We start from the raw sequence: 7,039 nt of genomic DNA on the forward strand, positions 1-7,039 counted from the left end.
TTTACGTGGCTGCTATGGTCCGGTGTGGCTATCGGGATCAGGGGGATGGTATAGAACACCGATACGAATACGCGGAGAGACTTTTACAAGGGGTAACGTCAAAGGGGTCACAGGGTGAGGAACAACAAACTGAAGACAAGGAGACGACTACACCTGCAAAGGTGGCTCTGAAGTTTCAAAACCTCGACAAGAAACGGGCTGCCGGTGGTAACACAGACTCCGTGCTGGTTGGATACGCACAATTAATAGTAGAGGGAATAGTAAACGAGAACAACATGTTACAAACAGAAGCGATCAAAAGCCTCGGTGACGTGTACCTGAAAAGAGGAACAGAAACTAGAGACACTAGAGACTTGACCAGAGCTACTGCCCTGTACAACACGGCACTGGCGCGGTGTAACAACGTTCAGGGAACAGTTGCCATTGTCCACCGCTTGCTGTACACAGCAAAAATCAGGCAGGACATCACCACAAAAAGCATAAAGGTGAGTGTTAGCGATAAAGACAATCTATGCATCTTGTTACCTCCATGAAAAATGGATGTATAGTTTTTGTCTTGTGTGTTTGTATGTGTGTGTTTCCCGATATCCGGATATGTTTGGTCATTAGAATTAGATCAGGACATTAGAACCACTTGATGGACTACAACAATATTTAGTATGTGGGTACGGCGGTCGGTTGCTAGGGTATTCTTTCCCGTTGCTATGCGCGTTCAACAGAGTATCGGGTTACAGGAGGCCTACTTTTGGCCACCCGTAAAATGTATGAAAAGTAAACAAAACGTTTTGACAAGGAAATTTTTTGTAAAATAAGATTAAATTAGCAATTTTTCATACTTTGAATCTTGCCGATTGAATCTAAATAGCTGTTTTGTTTCGATGTTGCTTAAAAAGACGATCATTTTCTGTTTTCAGGAAGGCCTTTAATTTGACCAAACTCTTAATAAGATGGGCCCCAGGTGTCATCGAAAATTCTCGATTTTTATATTTTTCGTCATCTATGAGGAAGATAAAACTTTCTGTTTGGGGGATTTTTTAAATTCTAATTTCAATCAAAGTTACAGTCCAAAGTATGCGTAAAAATTGCATTTTTCGCACTTAATTACCATTAATTCAAAATCCAAGGCATTTTCTAAAAATCCCCAAAACAGAAATCTCGGGAAAACCGTTGCAGTCATTTTGAGCCGTCAATGAGTAAATTTGGACTCTTCTTGGTCGAGATCTTAAACGATGTTTGCACGTATGTCATGCAGCACGGATAACGAGAGGGTGTAATTGATACCGGTGTAAACAACACTTATAATATTCAAGGTCACCAACACAAACGTCAGTAGCTTCGTTAAATATTATAGGTACCAAACAAAGTGATAGCATAGATGTACTGTCCAGAAAATTGTTTATATTGGTGAAAAACTATATTTTTGGCTGATTCAAGGTAGTTTGTGAAAAAAGGCTAGACAGCAGTGTTTTACTGGCAATGACCGCAGATGACCCAAATAGAACACAGGTTCGGTTCGAATTACGTCAGATCGAACATCGTGGAACAAGGTTCGAATTCTGCTAGACATGGGAGGTTTGAGCCCGTATTTGACCACCGTGGGGTTAGAAAGACGAAGGTCAAGGTCAATTTTTGGCCCCTGGTATGTGACCTTGGTACAGCAGCAGAACTTCCACTTTGTGTATTTTTTTTGTGGCAGATGATGTGCGGATGTGCTTGTGATATACGGAAGAAGTGATGTATGTTTGGGCCCCCTAACTGCTCTGGAACTGCAGGGGCGTTTTTGTCAAAATCTTCAAAGGAGCATAACGGAACATAGGAACAATAGATTTCCATGGTATTTAACATGCAGGTGTCTGTGGTACAGATGTACCTAATGAAGTACAAATTATGCAAAATTGTACTTAATTTGCATACTAAATGAAGAAAATGAATATTTAGTGTTTCTAATATTGGACTCAAATACATGTAACATATGTAGTTTGTGACAGGTGGAAGATACCCAAAAGCCCCCAGTTTGCATAATTAATGTGAAAGTGTCCTAATTCTTCTTAGTACACGTAGTAAATGATTCGATTGTCAACATTGTGACCTGTGTTAGTTAGTTAAAGGTGTACACAAGCAAGCAAAAATGTGTTGGCTGTTGGCCTCTGTCTGTCTCGGAAGACAATGGTAGGCAGACAGGGTGGGTTTAAGGCGACCCGTCTGCCTGGCCTACACTTGGGTTTTTAAGGTTAAGGAGGGGTGTGCACTTCCTTCTCCACCCTCTCGTCCACTGGCGCCATGGCGCACTAAGTCCTACAGTGGCAACTGTCTGCAACGTGTAAGCCCCCCCCCCAGCAGATGTAGCTTTGTTGTTTGCAGTTTCCGTCTCCTCCTACCCCTGACTCGTGTGTCAAGGCGGGTGCGTCATGCCCGAACATGCCCCTAGGACAAATGGGGGACTTTCAATAACTCGCCACTTCGCAATGTGCAAACGTAGCCTGCCATGCACTTGTGGGTTTTCAGAACCCTGTTCAAAAATTATCTCGCCGTCATCTAATAATGAAACGAGACAAAAAAACTACCTTGCGCTTTTTGTACTCCGCGCAATCCTTGGCAAAGTGTCCTTCACTGCCACAGGAGTAGCATGTCTGCCTGAGAAGTGGGACCGCGTGGCGCAATCGGCAGCGTGTTGGTCTCAGGCCCAAGAGGTACTGAGTTCGAATCCAGATGCCGTGTCACCGATCTTGTGCCCTTGGGAAAGGCACTTTACACGACTTTCCTCACTTAACTCAGGTGTAAATGAGTACCTAGCTGCGGCTAGTGGCAGTGACAGGCCTTTATGGCGGTGACAGGAAGCCTAAGTTATGCCGATATAATAATAATATATAAAAGTCATTTGTATAATCAGAATATTTCATGGAGGTATGAGCTCTCCGAACTCTCGTTTGTTGCTTCTGCTATGATATGGGGTGAGTGTGTTCTGTATCTTTGAGGAAAGGGTAGTTCCAGAAGTCGTGAATATATTCTCACAATATCTGGTCTGTACGTAGAGGATGATGACAGCTTAATGATGACATGTGCTCTATTATATTGGTTCCATGTAGTCAATGATGCCCCAATAAACAACCAGTCACCATATTTACAACATACACTTTTTGCTAGGTTGGAGTGACGTGAGGAAATTTATATTACATTTGACCATTCATCAAAGTTTTAATTATGCGTTAGATAACACGCACGATTGCCCACCAAGTCATTCCTGGGTCTCCATTTGTTTTGTAGAAGTCGTCCCAAACACAACGACAACAAGACGTGCAAAAACGAAAGGACCACGGCTCTCCCTTCTCAACTGCAACCTCAAGTGACAACACTAATGACGGAATGCGCCGTCCACACAGGTAGGTGCAGGGAATGGTATAGGGGGTGCTGGTTCTTTTTTATTGATTTGGACTACCCTATAATCACACAAATCTCTGTGTATTGTAGAATCATAAAATAGACATTTTGTTATTCCTTTTCAGTACCCCGGAAGTACAAAAAGTTGAAACCTCGACAGGAGTCGACGATGACATGTTAGTGCCACCAAGTTTTTTTGTTTTGTTTTCGCAAGTGTTTAAAATGGCTCTCAAATGTAAATTCTCTGCATTTTAATTCGTTCAAAAACTGAAGAGATGTATGCTAATGAAAATATACATGTACGCAGACAACTCAAGAAGGTTTATGATATTCGGTATTTGGGTATGTGTGGGCAAAAACAAAGTGTATGTTGATTGCGGACCTTCCGATGGCTTGCTGTATTGCAGCAAAAATTCCGGTTCCTTATTCCGTTCTGTGGAGATGCCCCTTTATGGTAGATGCCTCTTGGGTTTATGAATAAATGGTATATCTTTGGGCCCCTTAGCAGTTTTTAAGGAACCGCGTGGTATTTGAAATTTTGAAAGTGAATGTTTTTTTTCGTCATAGGAATTTCAAACATGAGACCGATGTAGCTGAGAAAGAGGGCAACATAGATAGATACCATATGTGCCAATAGATTCAATTCAAACATTTGTGTTATTACATTTGACATCTATGGTTACTAAAACTTCACTTGTATCCAAGATGCGCTTTTCTAAAAGTTAAATACGATTCGAATGATAGATTTCGTAATAGTTTTATCTTATGACGACATATTTATAGTGTATACGAAGAACATCTACAGGATGGCTGCAGGGCCCTGCAGACTGGAGACCTGGACAAGGCAGAACAAAGTTTTGCAGCTGCGCTCAAGTCTGTTCATATCCAAGGTGAGTCTAAGTATGAACCTGGTTCAAAGAATTTTAAAGTAAATTGCTTGCAAATAGACCGTGATCCTAATTGATTCTTTTCGACACACCGAACTATGTTCACCGCAGATCTGTGAACTACGGATAGATACACTGATAACTACGGCCATCGTGGGGTTTTAACAACAAAGTTGTTAATTTACGTCGTTACTTCACAATGCACACAGCAGATCTCAAATCACTACGAAGAAGTAAAAGCATACGAGTGATGATGTGTAACTTACAGGTCAACACATGGAAGAGGTAGAGACCCTGTACATGTTAGGCAAAGTCTATCTGAAGAGAGGAATCCAGTCAAAGGACGGAGGCGACTTCACCAAGGCTGCAGCACTCTGTAATGCAGCTCTGGTAAGATCGAGTAGAGAAGATATTGAGGAAGCAATCAAGGAAATAACTCATGCATTTGTTAAGGAAGTCCTAAAGATCGAACAGAAGGTAGACAGTGATGATACAGAGAAACACAAATTGATCCTGAAGGCGGATAGGGGCTATGTACAAAAAGAGATCACAAGAATTGAACAAGAAGTAGATCCTTATAGCCTTGATGACGAGGACCCAAAGATAAAAGATGTCGAGATGAAGAGGGTGGAAGCAATCAAAGCATTGTGTCAGACACTGGTTCATCAGCGTCAAGTGTTCATAGCTGGCCTTGTAGATGAATGCATGGGGGTAATGCGCCCCCCTCCCTGTAAGTACGCCATGATAGGTTTGGGTTCACAAGCCACAGGATTGGTTACACCCTACTCTGATCTGGAGTTTGCCATTTTGGTAGATAAGGAAACTGAGGAAAATGTTAGTTATTTCCGTAACCTCACACATTATCTGCATCTGAAGGTGATAAATTTAGGTGAGACCATCCTCCCTGCCATGGCGATTAAGTCTCTTAATGATTTCTACTCAGACGACCCACTGGACAGCTGGTTCTATGACTCAGTAACACCGCGCGGTTTTGCGTTCGATGGAGCCATGCCTCATGCATGCAAGACTCCCTTGGGCAGGGGTAGAAACAGCACAGGAACAAGCGAACTCATCCGCACACCAAGCAATATGACCAACGTTCTGAAAGAAGACCTTACTCTCCATCTAAAGAAAGGCTACCATCTTGCTAGTATACTGGGAAATGTGTCTTTTATCACAGGAGATCAGGGATTGGTAGATGAGTACAGGTCGTTATGGGCTCAGCAACTTCAAAACAATAATAGGAGTTTTTCTCGAGTCATGGCAAACAATTTACTGGGTGAAAATATATCGACTTTTCAAACTCAGGCTCTCACTGCCAAACTGCGGAATGTTAAGAAGGAAATCTATCGGTTTTCAAGCCTTGCAGTGTCCTTTTTGGCACTACTTCATAACATACAACCGACCACAATCTGGGAAACTATTCAGGAGCTAAGAAACAGTGGAGTCATCGATAGTGAGAACTCACACCACCTGATGGTGCTGGTCAGTATATCAGCAGAACTGAGGCTGCGGACATATATGACCAATCGTGGTCAGGTAGAAAACATGTCAGTATTATGGTCAATGTCGACCAATACCGGCATTGAAGAGAACTTACAGAAAGTGTTTTACATCTCAAATCCAAAACAACTCATGAGATATTACTATACAGAAAGACCCCTGAAGCACTTTATATCACAGTTGACCGACGCTCAGTCGCTAAAAGAACCACCAACCTTCTTTGACAATTCTTCAGAGCTGAAAGGAAAGGTATATAAAAGTCTGTGTGACTTTGAAAATCTCAAGAAATGCTCAGAACAAACGCTACACAATTATTTATCGAAATATGGTGAAAACACTGCACATAGGGATGTTGCAGCCTCACTTGACGACTTGGCTTTTGCTTTGATGAGCCTTGGTGATCATAAAAAGGCTGTACGCTATTATGAACAGTCACTAAAGATGAGGCGGAGTATCTATGGTGAGGACACTGCGCATCCTTACATCGCCGCCTCACTTAACAACTTGGGTGGAGCCTGGACAAACCTCGGGGATAACAGAAAGGCGGTCAGCTATTATGAACAGTCCTTACAGATGAAGCTGAGTATCTATGGTGAGGACACTGCACATCCTGACATCGCCGACTCACTTAACAACTTGGGTGCCACCTGGAGTAACCTTGGGGATAACAGAAAGGCGATCAGCTATTATGAACAGGCACTACAGATGAATCGGAGTATCTATGGTGAGAACACTGCACATCCTAACATCGCCGATTCACTTAACAACTTGGGTGCCACCTGGAGTAACCTTGGGGCTAACAGAAAGGCGATCAGCTATTATGAACAGTCACTACAGATGAATCGGAGTATCTATGGTGAGGACACCGCACATCCTGACATCGCCGATTCACTTAACAACTTGGGTGCCACCTGGAGTAACCTTGGGGATAACAGAAAGGCGATCAGCTATTATGAACAGTCACTACAGATGAAGCGGAGTATCTATGGTGAGGACACTGCACATCATGACATCGCCAGCTCACTTAACAACTTGGGTGGAGCCTGGAGAAACCTCGGGGATAACAGAAAGGCGATCAGCTATTATGAACAGGCATTAGAGATGATGAGGGGTATCTATGGTGGGGATAATGCACATCCTAACATAGCCGGCTCACTTAACAACTTGGGTGCCACCTGGAGTAACCTTGGGGATAACAGAAAGGCGATCAGCTATTATGAACAGTCACTACAGATGAAGCGGAGTATCTATGGTGAGGACACTGCACATCG

At 42.8% G+C, this 7,039-nt stretch overlaps 1 long non-coding RNA gene across 1 annotated transcript; it reads left to right on the forward strand.

Moving 5' to 3' along the window:
* The first annotated feature begins 3,305 nt into the window (after positions 1-3,305).
* Positions 3,306-4,252, forward strand: LOC118407908. Its single transcript, XR_004830213.1, has 3 exons — positions 3,306-3,380; positions 3,504-3,554; positions 4,162-4,252. It is a non-coding gene; the product is annotated as an uncharacterized LOC118407908 (long non-coding RNA).
* The last annotated feature ends 2,787 nt before the right edge of the window (positions 4,253-7,039 follow it).

Source organism: Branchiostoma floridae, unplaced genomic scaffold, assembly GCF_000003815.2.
Source record: "Branchiostoma floridae strain S238N-H82 unplaced genomic scaffold, Bfl_VNyyK Sc7u5tJ_1499, whole genome shotgun sequence".
Lineage (NCBI taxonomy): Eukaryota > Metazoa > Chordata > Leptocardii > Amphioxiformes > Branchiostomatidae > Branchiostoma > Branchiostoma floridae.